Here is a 26696-nt window from a genome sequence, read left to right as displayed (position 1 = left end):
CATCTTGGCTCACTGCAACCTCTGCCTCCTGGGTTCAAGTGATTCTCCTGCTTCAGCCTCCCGAGCAGCTGGGATTACAGGCATGTGCCACCATGCCCAACTAATTTTTTAAATTTTTAGTAGAGACAGGGTTTCTTCATGTTGGTCAGGCTGGTCTTGAACTCCCAACCTCAGGTGATCCACCCGCCTCGGCCTCCCAAAATTGCTGGGATTACAAGTGTGAGCCAACATGCCCTGCCAACTTTTACTCTTTCTCATGATTCTGTGTGAAGCCTGAATGAAATTTGAGTGGTTCTTCTGATGTCCTTGTTTGAGATGGGTTAATCTAGGATGACTTGATTACTTTATTAGTAAGTATGGTGGGCTGGGAGTGCTGGGACAATCCCCTGTGCCACCTGGTCTCTCATCCTCTACCAGACTAGTCTAGATTTCTTTTATTCTTTTTTTCTTTTTGAGATGGAGTCTTACTCTGTCACCCAGGCTGGAGTGCAGTGCCGCAATCTCTGCTCACTGCAACCTCTGCTTCCCAGGCTCAAGCAATTCTTCTGTCTTAGCCTCCTAAGTAGGTGGGATTACAGGCGCGCACCACCACGTCCAGCTAATTTTTTGTATTTTTTTTAATAGAGGTGCGGTTTTACCACGTCAGCCAGGCTGGTTTCGATTTCCTGACCTCAGGTGATCTGTCCGCCTTGGCCTCCCAAAGTGTTGGGGTTACAGGCATGAGCCACCACACCTGGCCTAGTCTGGGTTTCTTCACTTGGTGATTAATGAAGAGCAAACAGCAGAAAGAGAGGAAGCACAGGCCCTTTTCAAGCCTTTGCTTGCATCACTTTTGCTAATGTCTCATTGGCTAAGGCAAGTCACATGGCCAAGCCCAGGTTCAAATGTTAGAGAAAAATACTTTGCCTTTTTCTTGTAGGGTCTGCAAAATCACATTGCAGAAATGGGTAGAATTTATGGCTACTTTGCAAGCAATCACAGAGGTGGAACTAGTAAACCATTAAAATGTGTTGTAACCCAGAAGTTCCTGGCTCAATTTCTGGCAAAGCATTTAAAAGATGTATTAAAAGATGGCATGCGTGATACAAACAATCCAAATTTGCTGTCTTCTTCTGTAAAGATAAATGGGTGTTAGAATCATGTTATGGAGCAAATATTTTGACCAAATAAACACAGTGTGTCCTTTCAAAGTAAATATGACATTTCAACAATGTGTAAGAAAGCACTCATTTTTCAAAAGATAATTGTGGTATACAAAAAGCCTTTCAAAATAGTTTGAAAATATTTCCAATGTGAACTTATTCTATTTTAAAAATGGATGTTCATTAATCCTGTAATGCCAGCACTTTGGAAGGCCTAGGCAGGAGGATTGCTTAAGGCCAGAAGTTTCAGATCAGCCTGGGCAACATAGAGAGGCCCCCATCTCTACTAAAAATTTTAAAAATTCACCAGGCATGTGGTGCATGCCTGTAGTCCCAGCTATTCAGGAGGCTGAGGTGGAAGGATAGCTTGATCCCAGGAGTTTGAGGCTGCAGGGAGGAATGATTGAGCCACTGTACTCCAGCCTGGGCAACAAAGTGAGACGACCCTGTCTCTAGAAATTCTTTTTTAAAGGATATTGGGATGATGCAAGAAAATTCAAGACATTCCCACCACTTAGAGTTGTACTTTTTAAATGGATGTATATGTACTTGTGAGTATGCCAGAAACAGTAGTTTTTTTTTTTTTTTTTTTGAGACAGAGTCTCACTGTGTTGCCCAGGCTGCAGTGCAGTGGCACAATCTCACCTCACTGCAACCTCCACCTACTGAATTCAAGCGATTCTTGTGCCTCAGTCTCCTGAGTAACTGGGACTACATGCACGTGCCACCACACTCGACTAATTTTTGTATTTCTTAGTAGAGACGGGGTTTTGCCATGTTGGCCAGGCTGGTCTCAAACGATCTGCCCACCTTGGCCTCGCAAAGTGCTGGGAATACAGGCGTGAGCCACAGTGCCTGGCCAAGGAACAGTAGATTAACATGAGATAAACATGCCACATATTTTTAGGTTATCAATTATACTCAAAGATTCATAATAAAATATATTGACACAAAATAGTTATATGTTGGAGTAATAGGCAAAAATGAAAAAGCAACATTTACAATGAAACATGAAACTTCAAATGAATTCTGAAGTTTTTGCCATATCTTCAGACTTGGTGAGGAGACGTGGGAATAAGCATAAGGTGAGACAAACTGCATGTTCATGTTTCTCTCTGTCACTTGGGGTACCTTCCCAGAAAAGTTTGTTTGGGATGTACTATCATTCTATAAGGAGCTATCCTTACATATGTAATGTCTTGGAATTGTCTGTTGCCTATTTGTTTTAGATACAATTTTTCTTTTATTTTAGATTATGTTCTCCAGGACAGGGTTATATTTCTTAATTACTTTACAGGATAATATAAGGTAATTACGGTTTTTAAGGAATAAAAATTAAAAGTTGAAAATCTTTTGAAGTTTTAGGGGGGAGGTAAACAGGTGCAACAACTTTGGAAAACAGATGGATATTCATATACCAGGTGAGTTAGCAGTTTTATTCTTAGGAATATATTAGAAGCTCTTGCACATGTTTAAGGCTGTTCACAGCAACACTGTCCGTAAAAGCAAAAATCTGGAAAGAACTCAAATGCACATCAACAGGACTGTGGAGTCAAGAATTGTTGTGTAATCACACAATGAAATATTACATAGCATTCTTACCTAATAAGACACTACAACATTCACAATTGGATAAATCTTACAAATATTAGGTTGGTGCAAAAGTAACTGTGTTTTTTTCTATTAAAAGCAATAACGAAAACCGTAATTACTTTTGCATCAACTTAATATACTATCCAATGGAAAACAGTTATCAGGACATTATCTATAGTATACTACCTTTACATAATATAAATTCTGGTCCCTATATCTCAATGTGTCCTGAGTTTTGCAGTTTTGGTAGGTCACATAATAGAAATGAAAGGGTTAGCTTAAATATTGAACTTGTAACACAAATAGCTTTTTTTAGACATATTAAAATTTTTCTAAGAAGAAAAAAGATTTAAACATTGTGTTAGAATGGATATAGCAAATTATGGATTTTATGTTTTCAGTGAATTTTCCTATGGACTTTTCTAGTTTTCCTTCCCCCCCATTGATTAAATTAAAACCTCTGTATTATCCATGAGTGCCTTACCAGAAGCCCTGGTGCCTAGAAATTATGTATATAATGAATAATAGCTGCCATTTTGGAGTACTTATCGGGGTAGAGATTGTGCTAAGGACTTTATATTCGTTTCCTCATGTAATTAGAAGAGTTAGAAGAGAAAGGAAGGCAATCACCAGGAAGAGGTGTTATCCATAAAGTAGGAATGAGAAAGGGAAAGATAAAACGATGTTATTTATTTTCCTTGTGTTTTTTGACTTTGTTTCTTTTAGAGCAGTTTTAGGTTTACTGCAAAATTGAGAGGAAGGTATAGAGATTCCCCATGTATCCCCACCCGACACATGCATAGCCTCCACCAGTATTGACATCCCCACCAGAGTGGTACATTTGTTGCAGTCAATAAACCTGATTGACACATCATTATATCACCCAGAGTCCATAGTTTACATTCAGGTTTACTGCTGGTGTTCTGCATTCTATGAGTTTGGACAAATATATAATGACATGTTTTCCATGGTTCTTTGAAGAGCATTCATACAGCTTTGTTAAAAGATATTTCTTTTTATATTGTATTTTTCTTAATCGAAACACTTATAAACATTTTGTTATTTAGCTGCAATTTCGTTCCATTTAAAATGCATTTCATCTTCATAAGAAGTAATTTATAGTTTAAATTTAAAATATTACCTTTTAAAATGATAGTCTTTAATACACAGTGAAAGCTTAAGTTTTTAGCATAGTAGATAGTGTAACTAGAGCTTGGTGATTAACACTAAGCTAGTGAGTGAAGTACTTTATTATGGAAATACATAAGTATAAAATACTAATTTATCTCTTAAACTTTGAAGTACTAAGTTTTATTCCTCATAATTACTTGTATTTTTCCCAATTGAATACTTCTACTTTTTTTTTTTTTGGGGGGGATGGAGTCTAGCTCTGTCTCCCAGACTGGAGTGCAGTGGCCGGATCTCAGCTCAGTGCAAGCTCCACCTCCTGGGTTTACGCCATTCTCGTGCCTCAGCCTCCCGAGTAGCTGGGACTACAGGCGCCCGCCACCTCGCCCAGCTAGTTTTTTGTATTTTTTTTCAGTAGAGACGGGGTTTCACCGTGTTAGCCAGGATGGTCTCGATCTCCTGACCTCGTGATCCGCCGTCTCGGCCTCCCAAAGTGCTGGGATTACAGGCTTGAGCCACCGCGCCCGGCCGACAAATAGCAAATCTTAAATGTGACTTAAGTATATACTAAGTGTTGCCTATTGACTGACTCCTATTCATTTATTTCTCATGTTGGATATTTTCGTAAGCATGTAACATAGAGCTATTAGGAAGGCTGGAGAAGGTTCCAATCAGGAGATGAATTTTGAGCTGGTCTTGAAAGCAAATAATGAGTAAAAAAGAGGTGAGGTGGGTGACTTTGGGTACAATTCCATTCAGGATGAGATGATAGCAGGTGAAAAAGTACAGAGCTAATTTTCTCTGTAAAGCAACAGACAACTGAAAAAATAAAATTTCAAAACAATACCAGTTACAATACCATCAACCGTCATACCATATTAAGAATAAATTCAGCCAAATGTGTGGTAGGCAATTTTTGTATATCAGCTTTGTATTCTCTGACCTCATTAAATTCACTTGTTAATTCTAGTAAGTTAAAATTTTTTTCTTACGATTTTTCTACAGAAAAGAACATATCAACTATTAATATGAAGTCTTCTGTCTACTTTTAAATTTATTTATGTATTTTTGCCTTATTGAACTGGCTATCACCTCCAGTATAGCACAAACTACAAAACGTTGCAGAGAATAAGTAAAACATATCTAATATAAAATATATTTAAATAAGTATTGAAATATACCATGTTTATACATTGGCAGATTCAAGACTGTTAGGACATCTATTCTCTCCCAAATATAAATTTAACACTATTCCAAATAAAATCTCAGCATACTTAAAAAAAAATCTAGAAGCCAATTCTAATATATTTATGGATTGCTGAAGACCCAGAATGTGCATATTCTGAAAAAAAAATTTATTAGAGAATTCACACACCTGATTTCAAGGTATACTTTAAAGTTTCTATAATTGAGACAATATGGCATTAGTAAAAGGAGAGACAACTAGATCCAAGAAAAAAATAGCATCTAGAAGTTGTTCCATAGTTACACAGTAATCAATTTTTGGCAAAGTGCCAAAGTAAATCAATGGGAAAATAACAATTTCAACAAATGATGTGGAACATCTGTATATCTGCATGGGAAAATAAATTAACCCTGACCTCTGCCTTGTAACATCCATAACATTTTTTAAGATGGGAAGTAGACCTCAGTGTAAAAGCTAAAATGTTAAACTTCCAGAAGCATAGGAGAATGTCTTTGTGTTCTTGCCACTGCCATCGATTTTTAGGCTAGGACACAAACACTACCTATAAAAAGAAAAACTGGTAAGTGGGACTTCAGAACAATACATCACTAAGGTAATTAAAAGGCAGAATAAACAAGAATAAAATATTATCTCTCTTGCTCTCTCTTTGTGTGTGTGCACATGTGTATGTGCAAGCATGTCATCCTGAATCCAGAATACATAAAGAACTCTTAAAAATCAAGAATAAAATTATAAATAGGCAGTAACACATAGGCAAAGACTCAGTAGATACTGCACAAAAGAAAATATAGGAATGGCCAATAAATACATGAAAAGGTAACAAGGTGTTCAACATCATTGGTTGTCAGTGAAATGGAAATACATCTCCATGAGACTACATTTCTTTCTTTTTTGAGACCAGGTCTTGTTCCGGCTCAGTGCAACCTAGACTTCCAGAGCTCAATCAGTCCTTTTGCATCAGCCTCCTAAGAAGCTGAAACTACAGCCTGGCCAATTTTCATATTTTTTGTAGAGACAGGGTTTTGCCATTTTGCAGGATGGTCTCGAACTCCTGGGCATAAGCAATCCTCCTGCCTTGGCCTCCCAAAGTGCTGGAACTACAGGCGTGAGCCACCACACCTGACTGAGAACATGTCATACCCACTAGAATGACTAGTGTTTAAAAAATGGACAATATAAGAGGTGCAGGGAATGTGGAGCTCACACATCGCTGATGGGAGTGTAAACTGTTACAAAACTTTAGAAAACAGTTCGGAATTTCTCATAAAGTTGTAAATACACCTATTGGCCCAGTGTGGTGACTGACGCCTTTAATCCCAGCACTTTGGGAGGCAGAGATGGGCGGATTGCCTGAGGTCAGGAGTTCGAGACCAGCCTGGACCAGCATAGTGAAACCCCATCTCTACTAAAAATACAAAAATTAGCTGGGCATGGTGGCACGTCCCTGTAATCCCAGCTACTTGGGAGGCTAAGGCACTAGAATTGCTTGAACCTGGGAGGTGGAGATTGCAGTGAGCCGAGATCATGCCACTGTACTCTAGCCTGGATGACAGAGCAAGAGTCTATCACAAAAAGAAAGGGGTGAGGGCTATGTTCAGCAATCCCACTTCTAGGGAAATGAGGGAAATAAAAACAAATATTCATAAAAATATTATATATGAATATAAGTTTTATCTGTAATAGTCTAAACCTGAAACAACCCACATGTCCTTCAGTAGGTGAATGGATAAACAAATTTATGGTACAGTCAAACAATGAATATTTCTCAGCAATAAAATGAATGAACTATTGATACACACAATAATGTGGGTGAATCCATACTTTCCAGTTATTTTAATTGAGGCTTGAGAACAGCAAAAATTAAGCCAGGGTCAAAGAAATCGGATCAGGTGTTGCTTGGAGGATAAGTCATGGTAAAGGGGCATGAGAGAATTTTCTGACATGATGGGAATGTTCTGTATCATGATTGGGGTTGCACATGTATATACATTTGTCAGAACTCACACAACTGTACACTTAAAATCTGTGCAGTTAGTAGTATAATAAATTTTACACTGACTAACCCAATTAAGAGATTGAAAAAGCCACAGAATGAGAAAAAAATCTAAAAGACATACATCTCTAAGTTATATCTTTTCAAAATCTTCCTAGAACTCGTTAAGAAAAATACAAACAGCCCAATGAAAAAAGTCAAATGACTTGAGCAAGACTTCACACATCAGGGTTTTCAAAATGGTCAATAAATTTATGAAATGTGGCTTAACATCCTGGAAATGCAAATTAAAACCACAATGAATATCATTACCCAACAACGAGAATGGGTAAAACTTCAAAAACTGACAGTGTCAGGTGGCTTAGTGGATGTGAAATACTTGGAACTTGCATATACCACTCGCTGGAATGTTAATTGAAGAACTGTTTAGGAAAGTTGTTGGGCAGTATCTGTGAATGCTGATCCCCTGCACACCCTTTGATCTAGTAATCCCATTCCTACTTTTATACCCAAAACCAATGTGAATCTAAATGTACCAGGAAACATTTGCAAGTATGTTCACGGCAACTTTATTCATGACGGCCTCAAAGATACCTACCAACCGTACAATGGATACATGCACTGTGGTACATTCATACACAGCAAAGAAATATGGATATTGTTACTACTCCTAATAACAGGGATAAATTTTGCAAAAAAAAAATAGAGTTAAGCCAGACACAAGATTATATATTGTATAATTCTACTTCAAAATTAATTTAAACTTACATGAATTTCAAAAAGCTGGCAAAACTAATCTGTGGTGTTTGGTTGCTGAATAATGGTTATCTTTTGGGGACACAGGTAATTATTGGTAAGGGACACCAGGGAGTCATCTGGGATAAGAGAAAAGTTCTACATATTGATTAGGTGGTGTTTACATAGGTGTATTCACTTTGTAAAAAAAATTAAGCTATATACTTACAATTTATGTATCTTTCTATATGCATGTTTCATTTTAATAAAAGATTTATATTAAAATGAAAGAAATAATGAAGGCCCGAAGTAATGTTAATAGAAGGGGAGAAAAGTGCCTGATTTTAAGGATATTTCAGAAGTAAATTCCATAGGATTTAGTGATTGATTGGTTTTGAGGAATCCAGATGAAACAGAGATGAGAACAAGCTAACGTGGTGGAAGAGGGTGATATCATCAATGGAGACTGAAAATATAAGCAATGAAGGAGTTTGAGGTGAGGAACGAGATGGAGTGATAGAGGAAGTAGGATCATAAAATGGATGTACAGAATTAAGAAACTTTGGGACTATGGTTTTGCCTGGGGCAACTGAAAGTAAAGATCTGCTGGGCATGGTAGCTCATACCTGTAATTCCAGCATTTTGGGAAGCTGAGGGAGTGTGGATAGCTTCAGTGCAGGAGTTTGAGACCAGCCTGGCCAATATGGTAAAACCCCGTCTTTATGAAATACAGAAAAATTAGCTGGGCATCGTGGTGCATGCCTGTAGTCACCTACTTGGGAGGCTGAGGCAGGAGAACGACTTGAGTCCGGGAGGTCAAAGTTGCAGTGAGCCAAGATTGTGCCACTGCACTCCAGCCTGGGTGACAGAGAGAGACTCTGTCTCAAAAGAAGAAAAAAAGTAAAGATCTGAAAGCTTAGAAATAGGTTAGGGAGGGGGATATTGTCTTCCCATCATTATTATATGAGGTAGTTTGCCATAACTATCAGATGAGGTATTTAGGTCATCCTTTCTTGCCGATTTCACCTTGGTTTTATTCTACACTTTGGTCTAGTATGTAAGCTTTTTTTTTTTTTTTTAAATCTCTTTGATTCTTCTGATTGCTTCCACCATATGTACAACCTTATCTGTTTTTTAAATGGATTGGATGGAGAGTTCAAACCTCATCTGACTTGCTGCACTAAAGCTCTTGTTTGGAATACAATTTGGGAGTGTTATCTCCTTATCTAAGTAACGTTTATGGTTGTGTAATAATTCCATTCTAAATTTGTTTGCATTGTACTATAAGATGCCTTTTTCTGTGCTTAGGGTTTATATTAGTCCATTCTCACACTGTTAATAAAGACATACCTGAGTGGCTGGACATGGTGGCTCACACCTGCAATCCCAGCGCTTTGGAAGGCCGAGGAGGGTGGATCAGGAGATCAGGAGATCGAGACCACCCTGGCTAACATGGTGAAACCCTGTCTCTACTAAAAATATCCCAAAAAAAAAAAATTAGCTGGGCACAGTGGCAGGTGCCTGTGGTCCCAGCTACTTGGGAGGCTGAGGCAGGAGAATGGCGTGAACCCGGGAGGCGGAGCTTGCAGTGAGCTGAGATCGCACCACTGCATTCCAGCCTGAGTGACAATGTGAGACTCTGCCTCAAAAAACAAAAACAAAAACAAAAACAAAAAAAAAACAAAACCCGAGAATGGGTAATTTACAAAGAAAAGAGGTTTAATTAACTCACAATTCCACATGGCTGGTGAGGCTTCATAATCATGGTGGAAAGCAAAGGAGGAGCAAAGGCACATCCTACATGGCATAGGCAGAACATGTACTGGGGAACTCCCCTTTACAAAACCATCAGATCTCATGAGACTTATTCACTATTACAACAGCAAGGGAAAAAACCCACCCTCATGATTCAATTACCTCCTACCAGGTCCTTCCCACTACACGTGGGGATTATTACAATTCAAGGTGAGATTTGGGTGGGGACATAGCCAAACCATATCAAGGTTTGTTGAGTTTCTTGGCTATATATGTTTATGGATTTCATCACATTTGGAAAAATTCTTCAGCCATTATTTCTTTAAATTTTTTTTATGTTCTCTCCCATCCTTTGGGAACTCCAATTACATGTATGTTAGGCTGTCTGAGATTGTCTCATAGTTAAGCGATGCTCTGTTCATTTTTTTTCAGTTTATTCAGTTTCGTTTTGGAGAGTTTCTATTGCTGTGTCTTCACATTAGTCCTTTTGTGGTACAGTCACAAATTGATACTTCTCAGCAATAAAATGAATGAACACACAATGCACACAATAATGTGGGTGAATCCATACTTTAAAATCCATAGTTTTGAATCCATATAGTGTCTAATGTGCTGTTAATCTCATACAACAGATGGAATTTTTATTTAAGACGTTGTACTTTTTATTTCTAGAAGTTGGATTTGGGTCACTTTAATATATCCAAGTCTCTACTAAAAATGTTTCATCTTTCTCCTGCCTCCTTGTACATATGGAATATAGTTACAATGGAAATAGAGTTACAATATAGTTTTAATGTCCTTGTCTACTAATCCTATCAGTTGTAGATCCATCATTTCTGGATCAATTTCTATTGATTAATTTTTTCTTTCATTATGTGTTGTCATATTTTTCTGCTGCCTTGTGTACCTGGTAATATTTGATTGGATGTTGTTCACTGTAAATTTTATCTTGTTGGGGTTATTGATATTTTTGTATTCCTGTAAATATTTGAGTTTTATTGGGATGCAGTTATGAAAATAGTTTGAGCTTTTCAAACTTTTAAGCTTTTGTGATTTGGGAGGAGAGCAGCCTTTAGTTTAGGGCTAATTTTGCCCCATTACTGAAACAATACTCTTCTGAGTACTCTATCCAATGCTTCATGAATGAGGTTTTCCACTGTGGCTGGAAGACACCTGAACTATTCCCTGTCTTGTTTGAGCTCCAGTATTTGCTTCCTTTGTTCCTTTTAGGTGGTTCTTTGCCTATCCATCAACCTTTGCCTCACAAGCATGCAGTGAACATTATTAAGCTGGAGACATGAGGGGGACTGTCTGCAGATCACTGGAGTTCTCTATGAAGCTCCCTTTCTTCAGCATTCTTCTCTGCAAATTCCGGCTGCCTTGGTTTTTCCAGATGACCAACTCCAGCTTCTTAACTCTGGTTGACCATGAGGCTCCACTTGGGTTTCCTCTCTTCAGGCAGTAATCTGGGGCACCCATAGAACTCATTTTATTTGTTTTCCCACTCTCAGGGAACACTGTCCTGTGTTGCTAGAATCCAATCGAAACTCCATTGTTTCATTTTCTTTTTTCTGATTTTTTAGTTGTTTCTAGTGAGAGGGTGTATTCGTTCTTGCACTGCTATAAATAAATATATAAAACTGGGTAATTTATAAAGAAAAGTTTAATTAGCTCACAGTTCCACAGGCTGTACAGGAAGCATAGCTGGGGAGGCCTCAGGAAACTTACAGTTTTGGTGGAAGGGGAAGGGGAAGCAGGCATGTCTTGACATGCTCACAGCAGGGGGAAGGGAAAGAAGGGGGAGGTGCTAGGCACTTCTTAATAACCAGATCTCATGAGAACTCACTATTACAAGAATAGCAAGGGAGAAATCCACCTCCATGATCCAGTCATCTCCCATCAGGCCCCTCTTCCAACATTGGAGATTATAATTTGACATGAGATTTGGGCAGAGATGCAGAGCCAACCCATATCAGAGGGTAAATCTTGTTTCTATTACCCTATCTTGGTCATAAGCAGAAATCCAGATGTGTTCTGCAAACATTTTTTCTTTCTGTTTTCTCCCATTGGTACTTAGTCTCATAAATCTGACAGATTTCTATTTATGAAGAGGTAGTAAATGGGTCACACCTGTGACTTTCTTCCTCAGGGAATCAAAGGAAGTCATTCCTTACATTTAATTATCTCCTATCATTGAAATCTATCTGTGTGACTGAAACTAATTCTTGAAAAAATGTTTAGTTCCAGCCCACCTCTTTCTTTTTTAATGCCTTTCAGCTGTTCCTAATACTGTCTGATGGAAACACTGAAGTTACACTGAGGCTGTTCAGCATCAGTGGCCAAGAGCACAGATATTGGCATCAATCAGAGCTGGATCTGCATCTTGGCACAACTGCTGAATAATCATAACATTCCTTGAGCTCTTACTACCTGGCCAGGCAAGGTGTGATGGGCCTTTATATGAACGATTTCAATGAGTATTCACAACAATCCTACCTAATAGCATAGTTGGTGTTATTATTATGAGTTACAACATGGAGATCTGCAACAGCAGTCAGTGTGTCTGAGTTGAATCCTGGCATTACCCCTTACTATCTTTGCATTATTGAGGAAGTTCTTTAACCTCTTCAAGCTTTGGACTCTTCATTTGTGAAGTGGGAATAATATCTTCCTCATGTGCTGTAAGGACTGTAAAAGAAAAAATATATAAAGTGCTTAGCACAGTGATTGCTGCACATGAGTGCTCAATAAAAGGTGACTAGATGCATTATTTTTCTGTGAAACATTGAGAATAAAAGGGATGTTGCCTTGTAGCTTTCGAACAAAGACTTTTTGGAAACTTGATAAAGAGGCCATGAGAATGCACCTCCTAGACATAACAGGGCATAGTAGAAGGCCATTTGTAATTGGCCTATGGCACCAGCTACTAAGTTTTGAAATGCATGGGTACATCTGCTTGAGGCTTGAGGCTATACCTCCCATGAGCTGCTCCTTGCCAGTGATGCAGTGTAGTGGGGATACAAAGGCAGATGTATTCATAGAGCCATGGGACTCCTACCAGTGTCCACTTAGGCTCAAGGACTTTCTGCTAACTTTGTTGAACCTTCGTTAGACTGCACTGTATTTCTGCGATGCTTCCATGCAATCTTCTCTCTTTGCTTGAGATTAGGCTTGCAGTGGAGTCTTATTGCTCTACTCACTATTTCCTTTTACACAGGCATTCCTTCTAATCAATTCCTTGCATGTTTAATCCTGTTCTAGGTGTTGGCTTGTTAGAGGACCTGGACTAACACACTTGAGTTCTTGTTCAGTTTACCCTGGCAATCATGCTAATTGGAACTTGCAAAGGGTTTTTCCTGGTCCCTATCTCGGGAAAATGATGTTCACCACTATTTTCCTTAGAAGTTTCTCTTCATTCCTCCAATGGTTCCTTGACTTCATTCATTTGATTTCCCACCACATTTTAACAGTGAGGGTTACCTCCTGTCACCCTTTTTTGATTTTCCTTCCAGCCACCTATATTTAGTAATTCATTCTTCATCTGCTCCCTTTTTTTCTCTCTTCCTTGCAATGTTGAATTGTAGGACGTTTAGTGAGACATCCTATATCCTTCATATATCTTTACACTTCCTCAACTTTTAATTGCAGTCAACTTTGCAAATTTGCATAGAGATTATCTTTATATAATTAAGTTACATATAATGGAATTTTTACCTTTTTTGTGATTCTTTCTTATAATTCTATGTTCTATATAAGCCTCCCTGCATTTAAATACTCATTCAGTTTAGTATTGGACAAATTACTTTGCTGATCCTCAAACTCCTCGCTGTGAAACAGGGATGGGCACACATGCTCCTTCTGGTTGTTGTGAAGATTAGACGATCAACATCAGTGGAACCTAGCTCTGTGCCCAGTATTTGGCAAATGTTGGTTCATTCTTCTACCTAGGTAACACAAAATCTAGGACAGTTCTTGGTTGTATTGGTTGTATTAATAAGAAATAAAATACTACTTAAACTGAAAACATTCAAAGATAGGAAGCAGGCTCATAGAAGTTAGCATAGCTAAGGGCAAGATTTGAATTCAGATTTCCTGATCCCAGAGTGTGCCTTAATTACTAATCACTTATTATAAAATAAGACAAAAAGTATCTTCACTTCTGTCTTGTCAGTGTGTTAGTCTGTTTGGGCTGCTGTAACAAAATATCATAAACTGGGAGGCTTATAAAAACAGAATTTTATTTTTCACAGTTCTGGAGGCTGGGAAGTCTGAGATCCAGAAACAGGTGGATTCTATGTCTAGAGAGGGCCCACTTCCTGGTTCATGGATGGTGCCGCCTTGCCATGTTCTCACATAGACAAAGCTAGCCAGCTCTCTGGGGCCTCTTTTATAAGTATACTAAGTGCATTAATCACTTCCTAAAAGCCACATTTTCTAAAACCATCACCTTGGGGGTAGGATTTTCACATACGGATCTTGAGGGAACACAAACATTCAGATCATAGCAGCTGGGTTCCCCAGAAGCAGACCCTGAGACAAGGATTCATGTGCAAGTGATTTGTTATTTATTATTTTCCTCCCAAGGGAAATCAGTAAGGCAACAAAGGGAGAATAGGGAAGGAGAGGAAGCCAAAAAAGGTGCAATATTGGACAAAAGTCCTGCGGAAGATAAGTGTGGCCTTATCCCACAGGGGAACTTAGAGAATAACGTGAGGCAGGGGAGCTTGGCTTTCATACTCCTCTGTGCAGCAGCTAAGCACCATCCAGAGAGAGGTAAAGTTGCAGGCATTTCTGAATCAACATGTGCAGGGGATGGGGGTGGGAAGCAGCTTCATTAGACTGAGGGAAGTCTTCTAAAGAAGGGCTGGCCATTGGGAGCAAGAGCAGAGAGGTGCACAAAAATGGTAAAAGGTGTCTGAAGGGTCTCGGTGGATCACCAACACTGTGCACTTCAACTCCAGCCTACTCCCTGGGAGGCTGTTTTCACAGTTTTGTTTTCACTTAGAAGATGCTTATTTCAATGCACAAGCGCACACACGTCCTCTATTCCAAAGGCCATCATCAAACCAGTTTATAACTGAAATGTAAATTAGGGTAATATCTCTTGGATAGTTTCACATTAAGGAATGATTAGTATTCCTCTTACATAACTTCAAAGCTAAAAAATCCTCAGTGCCACCATCTTCATGTTTCTTGATGCTATCTAGTCCCTTCTCAGAATCAGCAAATTAGGCTTGGGCACGACCCGATCTCTGCCTCACCCTTGCTTTTGTCTAAAATATTCTTGGCTTCTATAATCATAAAGTTAATATACGATTATGCCTATGTGCTGGTCTAAATGCTCTTTGTATGTTAACTCATTTAATATTTGCAACAAATAAGTACCAGCATAATCCATATTTATGGTTGAAGAAACAGGCACAAATGGGTAAGTAGTAGAAGTGGGTTTCAAACACTCTGGCTCTAACTGAAGTCCACGTTTGTAATCATTATGCTGAAATGCCTCTCCACGAGGGATGGAAATCCCTCCAAAAGCAGCCTACATTGATTTCTATTCCATCTACTTTCTCATCAATGACTTCCTGTTAGCCTGAATTGAACTAATAAGTACTCAAGACTAGTAAATACTTAGTTCCTGAACTTGGTGATTCAGATAGCAGGAAGCCCAACGTAGCTTCCTTCCAGTTTCTATTCTAAGCCATCCGTGGCTTGCTTCATATTCTCTCCCAGCAGGGACTCCACAGAGGCCAGGATTTTGCCACTTTTGACCATTATAAATAAAATTGATCAAAATACCTCCTACAAATCATATGACATAATAGGCAATTAATAGACCTTTTATTAAACGATTACACATCATACTTAAAAAAGATATAACTGCACACTGTATAATATAAAACTTTAAAACATGCATATAAATTGATATAAGAAGACACTTATGAAGTCCATAGTCAAGTTTATTTACCTGTATTTATTTACGGGATCTTCAGGGAATGTTTCAGGTGGAGGAAAGGGCTCTTGGTCAACGAGCTTGAAGACTGCATGGCAACCTTTGCCAGCTTTTGGCCTGAAAACTCAACTTCTTCATTTGAGATAATTCCTGTTTTATATACTTTCATTTGAGATATTCCTGGTGTATCAAATGAAACAAAATCTATGAAATACCAGATTCACAAAAATACATTTTGAATATTGAATGTGGATAGATGTATTTAAATCTTTCCTGCTTTTTGCACTTTCATAACATATTCCGTTCTTTATTTTTCTACTAATCATGATGAATTTACAGATCTCAGGGCCTTATTTTTGATATCTTAAAGCTGGATTTTTAATAAAAATCTTACTGAATAGGTAACGCTTGTTTCCAAAAGCTATGCTCACCTGTCAATGATTCAGAATTTGTCTCTGTCATCCTCCTGCTACTTAGCATTCAGTGCCCTCTACTGCCCTCCTCGACTCCACCAAATTTCTCTCAGGTCGTGACAGTGGCATGGATTCTGCTCTTGATGCTTTCTTCCACTTTCCTGTCAAAATGCATTTAAATCCCAGTTGCCATGAGTATTTTTATGAGCTGCTTCTCACTAGAGTGATTATGACTGTCCTTGAATGTGGCTTCATGTTTGCCCTCTGAAAGAATTTGTATTTTAACAGAGAGCTTCTGAATACGCAAAACCTTCACCCCAAATAGTCAATCTTTAAGGGATTTCGGGCACCAACTAGAAAAGTAATAAGGGCACAGACTGATCTATTTGTATCTGCTAATAGAAACATGGATTTTCGTCTATCAAAAAGTGATAAAATGTCTATGATTAATGTTTTCTTTCCTATGCCACACCATGCGGTGCTTGCACATGGTTTTATGCTTGACTTCCCATTGGTAAGGATAGAGAATCAAATTATATTAGAGCTTGTTTATGGAAACCCAAGGGGTACATGTAGTTAATTAGAGATATGCCCTCTGTTTATTTTCCCTATTTTTCCTAAGGGATGTAAAAAGCATTTTCAATAGTATTCCTTCTGGAAATCTTATTTAGCCAGTGGGTAATTTTCCAGTGTTCTAATCAATTTAAATGGATGCTTTTAGAACTGTAAGCTTAATATTCATTCTAGAGTCTCTTTTTACTTAGGTAAAATTCTCAAATTGCTAGTATAAAAAGATGTTTCCTTTTATTAAACGGGATTCAACATCTCCTCATTCCTGTAGCTTCAGTCCAGAGACATGGATTTAAAATACATTTAGTTTATTTTGGCCACGTTAAGTGGATCTGCTTTTTAAATGTTATGTAATTATGACAGATGTTTTATTGATTATTCTTTCATAAAGTGCACAATAAAAGAGGCTGAGTATCAGAATAATTCCATATAATTTCACATGCTCCCCCAATGTTTTTGCAGAGCTGAAATCCATAAAATTGTTTTGAAGGATTTTAGTTTCCTTTTTTTTTTTTGTTTGGCAGCTGTCCCATGTTTCGAAAGAGCCATTTCCTGGAACTTTGTCAGACTGTTTTTACTGGCTTATCTATATCTGTGTTTTCTTGTGTGTGACCTTATTATATCCAAGGGGAGGTAGCAATACTGAAGTCAATAATATTCTTCATAATTTCATAATAACATACATCTTTTGTTCTTTTATTTCTGTCAACACTATCTTTTTTTTTTTTTTTTAGATGGAAGTCTTGCTCTATTCCCCAGGCTGGACTGCAATGGCGCTATCTCGGCTCACTGCAAGCTCCGCCTCCCGGGTTCACGCCATTCTCCTACCCCAGCCTCCCGAGTAGCTGGGACTACAGGCACCCGCCACCGTGCCTGGCTAATTTTTTATATTTTTAGTTGATACAGGGTTTCACCATGTTAGCCAGGGTAGTCTCCATCTCCTGACCTCGTGATCCACCCACTTTGGCCTCCCAAAGTGATGGGATTACAGGCATGAGCCACCATGCCCAGCCTGTCAACACCATTATACTGTCATTCAGTGCTATTCATTTGCCAGTTTCCAGGATCATAGGTGTAGGTTGAGTGTCTGGGTCAATTTGTGCTGCTTTAACAGAATACCATAGTGGCTTGTACAACAAGCACTCATTTCTTACAGTTCTGGAGGCTGGAAGTCCAAGATCATGGTTCAGCTTGGTTACGTTCTGCTGAAGGCTCTCTTTTGGGTTGCAGATGTCACCTTCTTGCTGTGTTTTCACATGGTGGGATGGGGGAGGGAGCTTTATGGGGTTCCTTTCATAAGGGCACTAATTCCATTTATGAGGGTTCCATTCTCAAGAACTAATCACCTTCCAAAGGCCTGACCCCGTAATATTACAATGGGGGTTGGGATTGCAACATAAGAATTTTGGTGAGACATAAACATTCCGTTTATTGCACTGAATATTTTTATAACAACCTACTTACTCCCATACAACAGAGGATGCATGACTTCAGGGCTCTTAGCATGTATGTTTATACAGAATGACATGAGGAACTTGAGATTAAGAAGGGGTATCAGTTAAGACTGCATTCGGCTTCATGTCATAGAAACTCAACTCTAGAAGCTTATCTGAATAGGGTTTTCTTTCTCTGCTTTTAAAAGAAGAGTAAACTCAGTAACCAGGGCTAATCAGCTGCTCAAGAAAGTCATCAAGCACCTGAGCTTCTTCCTAGCTTCCTGCTCTGCTATCATTAGCCTGTAGTTTTCACCCTTGTGATTGAAAGAAAAGAGCTCCTCCTCCAGTCATTCAAGCGAAGGTGGGCAGAGGGCATAAGCACAGCTGATTTAGTCTTTTGTTATCAGGAAAGTAAAAACTTTCCTGGAAATTGTATTGAGTCCATATTTGCTTATATGTGGTTGAGAAGGACTAGGTCACATAGCTAAGGCAATCTGGAAAGGCATGTTTTAAGTTGGTACATTGCACATTTAATGAGGATTATGTTAGCAAGGAAGGGATACTGGGTAGGCAAAGCAGTGTCTGTCACAAAGGGATTTAGGGCAAGGTAAGTGTATGGAAAATAAAGCATCCCTGATCTAAAGGTCAGTCCTGAAGCTACTATGATGAATAAAGAGGGTGTTTCCATGAAGTAGGAAACACCTGAACCAGGTCACTGCAGGATTGTCATCTCACCATGATTTTGAACTTGCTGATGTAGAAACCCGAACTACAGACACATCAGTGGTGATACCAGCTTTAGGATGCACGTTCACCTGAAGCTGCAGAGGCAGGGGGAACACTGGAAAGATACTTTATTAACTTACAATGAGGATATAGCTAACAAGTGTTTCAAATATTGATGCTTACTAACCAACCTATCTCTTCCAGTAGGTAAATGTACATGTACAGGCAAATAATTATTCGAAAGAAATCAAAGAGAAATCCAAGTTGGAAGACCTTGATAGCTAATCTAGTAGAACCAAACCATGGTAGCCTGTGCTTCCATCCTTCTCCTGTCCTGCAGGTTAACAGGGCCCAGGAGTAAAATACTGTGTCCCAGGTAGGGCAAGGGATATGATGCTCCTATTTGTACCTCTAGCTTTCCCTTTACTGGCTTTAGGAGTTAAGTGCTCTTTACTACATTCACATTCTTTCCTTTGATGTGTTAACATAGTCACTCTCCTTACCCTCAAGTCTTAATCTGGTGAATCAGTCAGGGAACTGACAGGAAACAGATGGAACCATTTACAAGGATGAGGGCAGGGAACCCACCAAAGGGGCGATGCACTCTAGAGCTAACCAAAGTAGGGAAATGTCACCACTCTTAGAGTGATGTTGCTTTGACTTTAGCTGTAGGTGAGGGGGGCCTGGCAGGAGATGGGGACTTTGGTAGAGGAATATAGCCATAGCCAAACCATGGCCTGGCAGGTAGACAGCTGAGTTCCTGTAGACATCTGCCATTATCCGTATCAACCAGAAGTGAGGGAACATGGGGAATCCATGAATACCATCCTAAGAGGCCTGCCTCCTAGGGTACAGAGCAGTGTGGAGGAGGCTGGAGAGGGAATCTGGAGCCATCAAGGCTGAAAACCCAGCATCCCTAATCAATTGACTGTTCTATCTTTTCATGCTAATATCCGTATCTCTCCTCTGACCCAGTAGTTCTTATTCAAGGATCAATCATTTTCCTCCCTTTCCAAAGTGCTCCCTATGTATGGCATCTCAGTCCAGGGAATAGGCTGTTGTGATGACAACCTGTGTCTATGGTCTCTCCTCTAGGAGTTCAGTACTTCTCATGGTGGCCACTCAGCCCTCAGTTAGCTCACGATTCAATTATCTGGCTTATCTTTTTACCTGGATGCCAGGAAGCTACAGATAAATCTGTAGCTCATCTTTATCAAAGACACATGTTTTGCAATATGTATGTTTTAGCTTCTTTCCTGGCTCCATTTTTTTTTTCCTTCCACTTTGTTCGTTTATTCCTTTACACTTTCTTTTAATGTATACACACATTTCTCATATTGGGGCATGAATATCTCTAGGTCAGGGTTTCTCAGCCTTGGCTGTGTGGAAACTTGGGCCAGATAATTCTTTGTTCTGAATGGCAAATAATGTATCCTTATTCACAAAGTATTTTATTCATGGGCACTGTGCTGTGCATTGTAGAATGTTTTGCAGCATCTCTGGCCTCTACCTGCTAGAGGCTAGTACCACCCACCCCATAACCATATCTCCTGGGGGGGGGGGGTTGCAGGGTGGGGGGGCAAAATTTGCCTCTATTGAGAATCTGAATGAGAACCTGATTGAGGACACTCAATGAAGTGGTATATGAAGAGGTGAAGTAAAAACATGAGTCAAAATTGGCACCTCTTGGTTGTGCCAGTTTTGCTTTAAAAAATTGAGAATACATTTATTAAAACAGGTATGTTATAGAGTAGCCTTTACTACTACCACAACTTTTCAGAATAAAAGATCAAGAGCTGCAGGCGACAATCCTTGGTGTAAACACCAACAAATACATAGAACACAGCTATCAGGTTGGATTTTTCTGTCCTTTGCAGATGTGTGACTATGGCAGAAGGTGCTGTAGGTGCTGTCTCTGATTCAGTACCAAGCATAAGCATCACTGACTCTGGAGGAAGGCACTGGCACCAAACGTTTAGTAACTTTTCCACAGGATTGAGGGATTGATTACATGAAGCTTTGGGCAGTCTTCTGTCACCTTTCTGGCTGGAACTCAACTTTCTTCTCCCCTCACTCCTCCCCAGTTGGATGCAGAGCAGTCAGGCTACATCCAAGATTCAGGCTACATCCAAGATTCTTTCTATCCCCAAGCATTTATATGTATGTATATGTGTATGTGTGTGTATACATATGTGCGTGTGCATATATATGGTGATAAATGTATAATTATATAAAACACTTAAACATTTAAATATTATAAACTATTATACATGTTAATGTTAAAAATATATGTATGTGGCCGGGCGCGGTGGCTCAAGCCTGTAATCCCAGCACTTTGGGAGGCCGAGACGGGTGGATCACGAGGTCAGGAGATCGAGACCATCCTGGCTAACACAGTGAAACCCCGTCTCTACTAAAAAATACAAAAAACTAGCCGGGCAAGGTGGCGGGCGCCTGTAGTCCCAGCTACTCGGGAGGCTGAGGCGAGAGAATGGCGTAAACCCGGGAGGCGGAGCTTGCAGTGAGCTGAGATCCGGCCACTGCACTCCAGCCTGGGCGACAGAGCAAGACTCCGTCTCAAAAAAAAAAAAAAAAAATATATATATATATATGTATGTACATATACATATATATAAAAACATTTTGCAGCATTAGCTTATGAGAGAATAATTTCTCTACTTCATTATATAAATATATGTAACAGAATGAGAGAAAATTTGTAGCACAATGAATTTCTAATGGAGGAAAATTTCAAGTGTCATTTTAGGTCTAGGAGCTTGACACAGGTTTAAACTGAAACAGCCTTTCTCACATATTTTCTTTTTTATTTACTGAACTTTCCTCTAAGTCATGATCATTGGGGTTGTGGTTCTTACAAATTTAACTCCATTTTCATGCTCCATTTTAATAATCTGATATTTTATTTAATCTTGATTTTGGTTATCTATTGCTATATGAAAAAAACTGCAAAATTTCATGACTTTCAACAATAATCATTTTATTATTTCATAATTCTATGTGTTGGCTGGGCTCAACTGGAAAGTTCTTTTGTATAGACTTGACCAGAGAACATCCTAGATGGCTCATTCACGTGACTGGCACGTGATGCTCAGTACTGGCTGATTGCTGGGGCTCCTGAGTGAAAAGGCCACACATGCCCCATGCCTGGTGGTTTGGTTCTGAGAGAGAATGTCCCAAGAGAGCTCATTTGGAGAAAGAGGAAGTGGAGGCTGACAGTCTTCTAAAAGACTAGAACCAGAACTGGCAGAGCATCACTTCTGCCTTCTTGGCTATGCAGTCACAGGGCCAGATTCAAGATGATTAAAAATAAACTCCCATTCTCGATGGGAAAAATAATAAAAATTTTGTGGCCATCTTTAGTCCACTGCAACCTCCTGCTGGTTTTCAAAAGCACAATTTTTTTGGGTGTTTGGGCCACTTTGGTTGTCATGATATCTGGTATCTGAGTAGCACCTCTTTCACTGATTTGGCCCCTGTCCCACTGAGTTCTGCTTCAAAACTGGCTATTTCCTTTTCATTTTTCTGCCTTATCTTGATCTTAGACTTTGTAACTTTTCAAACCAGAGGCTACACCTTATCTTTGATTTCAGTTATCAGGTAAACATGAGGGTGTGTTTACTGATCTGCTCCAGGAAGTTCTCATTGTCTTCTAATAAAATACGCTCATTTTCCATAAAACCTTCCAACCTGGGGGCAGGAGTGCTATGACTTTAATCCATAATCACATCTTAGGGTACAGGTGTCAAAGAGCAGTTTTTCAAGTGGGGAGACTTGTGTTTGTTTTATCTGGGTAATTCCCCACAGTTTAAAGCCTAGTTTTTTTGCCCTGCCTCCCTCCAATAATTTTCTTGACTTAGCAAGTGAATACTTAAAGACAAAAGGAGCTCAGGCAAAGAAGATGGAGGGAGTGAAGTTCTGGGAAGGCTGGAGGGGTATGCAGATTTGTAGGGGTTATAGATGTCATGTTGCATCTGTGGAAATGAGGATTCAGAACCAAAGGTGGGTAGGGAATAAATATGGATGTGTGGATGTTTCCTGAGGTTAGGGAGTAGGACAGGGGATAAGGGTTACACTGACTACACATCCAAGTTTTTCCAGGATATGTATTATGTTTTATTGTCCAAATATTATGCTATGGTTCCTTATAGCCATGAACATGTCACCTATTTGTATGATTTAGCTCCCTCATTTTTGAGGGTCTGGCAAGGCAACCTGTTATTAGAGGAGAAAATGATGGTGTATATATCTAGGTTTTATTAAAAATCATTCCCTACTGGTGGCTTATAGTTAAATTGTTTTCAGAGTTAAATTAATAAGATTTTATTTTGGTAATAAAATCAGTATGATGTCCAGAAAGAAGATATGTATGTTTGGAAAAATCGGAAATATCATTTTTGAAAGAAATGTGACAATGCACATATATAACATCTTGCGAACGGTATTGTATATCACAAAACCTGCTCACAGCAGAAAAACTAGCCATCACTTCTCACAGTCAATGAGAAGTACAAATCAAGGACATAGCAGTAAGCTGTGATGCCCAAGCTTCATGGATATATTTTCCTAAAGAATAATGCACTAAAAACAAAACTACATGAACAAAAAAAAGCACCAATTGCAAATCACTGTGAAACAGTAGCAAAAATCTTTATGTTGTGCTACTAGCGATAGCAACAGGAGACAGTCAAATACCTAGCAGATAGAGGCAGGTCTCCGGTGAAACCTCACATCCAAGCTAAAGACAGTTTAAAGCCTGAAAGCCAAGGTACAAGTTAAATTCTCAGACCAGATTGAGAACTTGTCTTCCTGTTTGGTACGCTTTCCTCTGACCCCCACCCTTCACCTATTTTACATATACCTACCCTTTCTAATTGGTTTTCTACACTGTCGTGCCTGCCTTTGAGTGGTGTTTTTGCCTAAACCTTTTTTTTGCAAACTCACAAACCAATCAGTATGCACTCCCCATTTTGAGTGGATAAAAGCCCCAGGATCAGCCACACGAGAGGGGATTTTCCCACTTTTGGGTAGGGGAACCAATCCCAGCATTCCCTCTTTGCTGAGAGCTTTCCTTTCTTTTAATCAATTCCACTCCACTCACTCTCCGGTGTGTGTATGCCTAATTTTTCCTGGTTGTGAGACACGAACTTGGACCTACCTGAGCTAAGGAGCAGAAAGACCACAACACTAGGCTACTTGTCCCAGTTTCAAACTATTATCAATACCAATTGAAAGCAATCAGCTGGGAGTAGTAGCTCATGCCTGTAATCCCAGCACTTTGGGAGGCCAAGGCAGGTGGATCATTTGAGGTCGGGAGTTTGAGATCAGCCTGGCCAACATGGTGAAACCCCGTCTCTACTAAAAATATAAAAATTAGCTGGGCCTGGTGGCGGGTGCCTGTAATTCCAGCTACTCAGGAGGCTGAGGCAGGAGAATCACTTGAATCTGGGAGGCAGAGGTTGCAATGAGATGAAATCATGCCACTGCACACCAGCCTGCGTGACAGAGACAGACACCATCTCAAAAAAAAAAAAAAATCAATTTTTTTTCTTGGTCCCCAAATCTTAAATTTTTTTTTTCCAATAGGAATTGGGTAGAAGCACTATGTCTCATTATAACCTCAAGATAATTTTTAAAAATCTGTTTTAGTAATATATTTCAATAAATGTATGAGTTAGTGTAAAAGATCTTGAGGCCGATGTCCTTCAAAGTTGACCAATGATGTAGCCACTCTTCTTGATTCCGAGTATAGTAGGATTACTCAAGCTTTTGTTGGCCTGGCAGCTAATAATGTTAATGCTAACTCTGGAAGTCCAGAAGACATAGGTCAGAACATACAGTTGTTTGTGAATATTTACACTGATATTCAGGTTTTAAAAGAAATATATTCTAAGTGGTTTTGGTTCAAAGCAAGAGAATACTGAAAACAAAAAGTGCCACATCTTTCACTATTTTACTGCATCATCATTCAGTCATTCCTTCATTCAGCCTACCATGTTTCCACTCCCATTCCTTCTCAATACTAGAATTAGCTTTTAAAAACAACCACACGACTTAAAAACCTCTACTCACTTATTACAGACCACGGGATAAAGTCCAAACTCCAGGTGCTGTGCATGAGGACCTTCTCATACTGACTCAGTTTCATTTCATTCTCCAGTTTCATTTTTCATCCTGTCCCTACTACATGCCACAAGCTTGAAGACCACATGCTTCAGTATTAAAAATGCAGATCCTTAGGTCCTACTCAGATCTACAAAATTAAAATCTTTTGGGGGTGGGACCCAGGAAACTTTTTTTTTTTTTTTTGAGACGGAGTCTTGCTCTGTCGCCAGGCAGATCTCAGCTCACTGCAACCTCCACCCACTAGGTTCAAGCGATTCCCCTGTGTCAGCCTCCTGAGTGGCTGAGACTACAGGCGGGCGCCTTCACGCCCGGCTAATTTTTTGTATTTTAGTAGAAACGGGGTTTCACCATGTTGGCCAGGATGGTCTTGATCTCCTCATCTCGCGATCCGCCCGCCTCGGCCTCCCAAAGTGCTGAGATTGCAGGCATGAGCCACTGCTCCTGGCCGGAATCTGCATTTTAACAAGCAAACCAGATATTCTTACCCAAATTGAAGCTTGAGAGTCACTCACTTGCCTTGATACTCTCAGCACATTGGTATACCTTTGTGAGAGCTTCTCAAATAATTAAACATGTCAGGGCATACGTCATAGTTTTCAGGCTAGAAAATGTCACTGCTATTATCTAAAGAAGCAAGAGTTCCTCCCAAAGAGGAGGGTCTGATCTTCCCCTAGAAAAAACTGCATAGGTGTAGAAAAAAGACTGTAATTCCACTGGCTCAGGGTGGAAGGAGAATAAAGCCTCGGGCGCTCTCGTGTGTCTGGAAGAACTTCAATCCTTCTTTCATGGTTTATTTCCAAGTGTCCTTTCCTCATGTTTCACTAAATATCTGCACTCCCACCAAGAACTGAGGCAGCCCGGGATGCGAGGTACCTCCCACCTCTGGACCCTATCTAGACCGCTGGGTTCCACTCTTCCCAATTAAGACACAATGCTCCGGGAAGCCTCCCCTAATTCTAGGTCATCCAACTTCACTTACGTGATTTTCTCATGTATTTTGGATGTAACTCAAATGTCCCCAAGCCCCACAGCCTGTGGGTGCAAATGCAGTCATGTTAGCGATAATACCTGAAGTATTATCTTGGTATCCTTTTTGCCCCGGGAACTCCACGGCTGTCTTCTTGTTACTGGCTCCAAAGCTAACAATAAAATCCCTTCACACAAATCGTCCTTTGGCTACAGACCTCAAGGTCCGTGCCATCTCCGCAGGAACCCTCGTGGAGTTGGCGTGCACAGTCCCCTCCGCTGCGCGTGCATCCCTCTCCGCTGACAGCCACTGCTTTGAACTCCAGAGGTGTTAAATGGCTTGGGAACATAATTTCAAAATTGACAGTTGGATAAATACCAGAATAAGCACTAGAAGATGACAGCGGAACCAAGGCTCGAGATGGGCCGGCTGACACCACTGGGCGCTGAACCTGGCTGGAAGCTTCCTGGCAGCGACAGCGAAAAGGGAACACCTGTCGTGGGGGCCCTTGTTTCACGTCAGTAAGAAGTAGAGCAACTGCTAGACGCGCTCCACAAAACCCTGGACGCACTTGATACATCCCAACCAGCAAGCTCAAGTACCCTGCGAACCTGGGCGCCCGCCACCCCCAGGGCAGGCAGCGAGGAGCTCTTCAAGGGGTAAAACGACCCCTGTGGGGCCAGCGCCCGTCCTCTCTCCTGTTGTCCGCGGGCACCCGGGCACGCGACGACTCGGCTGAAGTAGGGCGTCCTGCAGCTCCCGGGGCGAGGAGGCGCTCGGCCTTTCTATTCTGCCCTCAGAAGGGAGAGGACAGGTGGTCCTGGAGTGGGAATCAGTTCAGGCTGCGGGCTGTGCCACGCGCGGAGGTCCGGGGACCCCACCGCCGCCTCCCCGAGGCCCGCCCCGACCCTTACGACCCGACCCTGCAACCTCCCCG

The 26696-nt window shown here is 40.2% G+C and overlaps 1 protein-coding gene across 1 annotated transcript in view; it reads left to right on the top strand.

Moving 5' to 3' along the window:
- Positions 1 to 26696, top strand: part of BACH1 (BTB and CNC homology 1, basic leucine zipper transcription factor 1) — a 151677-nt gene that overhangs the window by 76855 nt on the left and 48126 nt on the right. The window lies entirely within an intron of this gene.

Source organism: Colobus angolensis, unplaced genomic scaffold, assembly GCF_000951035.1.
Source record: "Colobus angolensis palliatus isolate OR3802 unplaced genomic scaffold, Cang.pa_1.0 Scaffold69, whole genome shotgun sequence".
Classification (NCBI taxonomy): domain Eukaryota; kingdom Metazoa; phylum Chordata; class Mammalia; order Primates; family Cercopithecidae; genus Colobus; species Colobus angolensis.
Note: the sequence above shows the minus strand (reverse complement) of the source record. Positions and strands in the feature narration are given on the sequence as shown.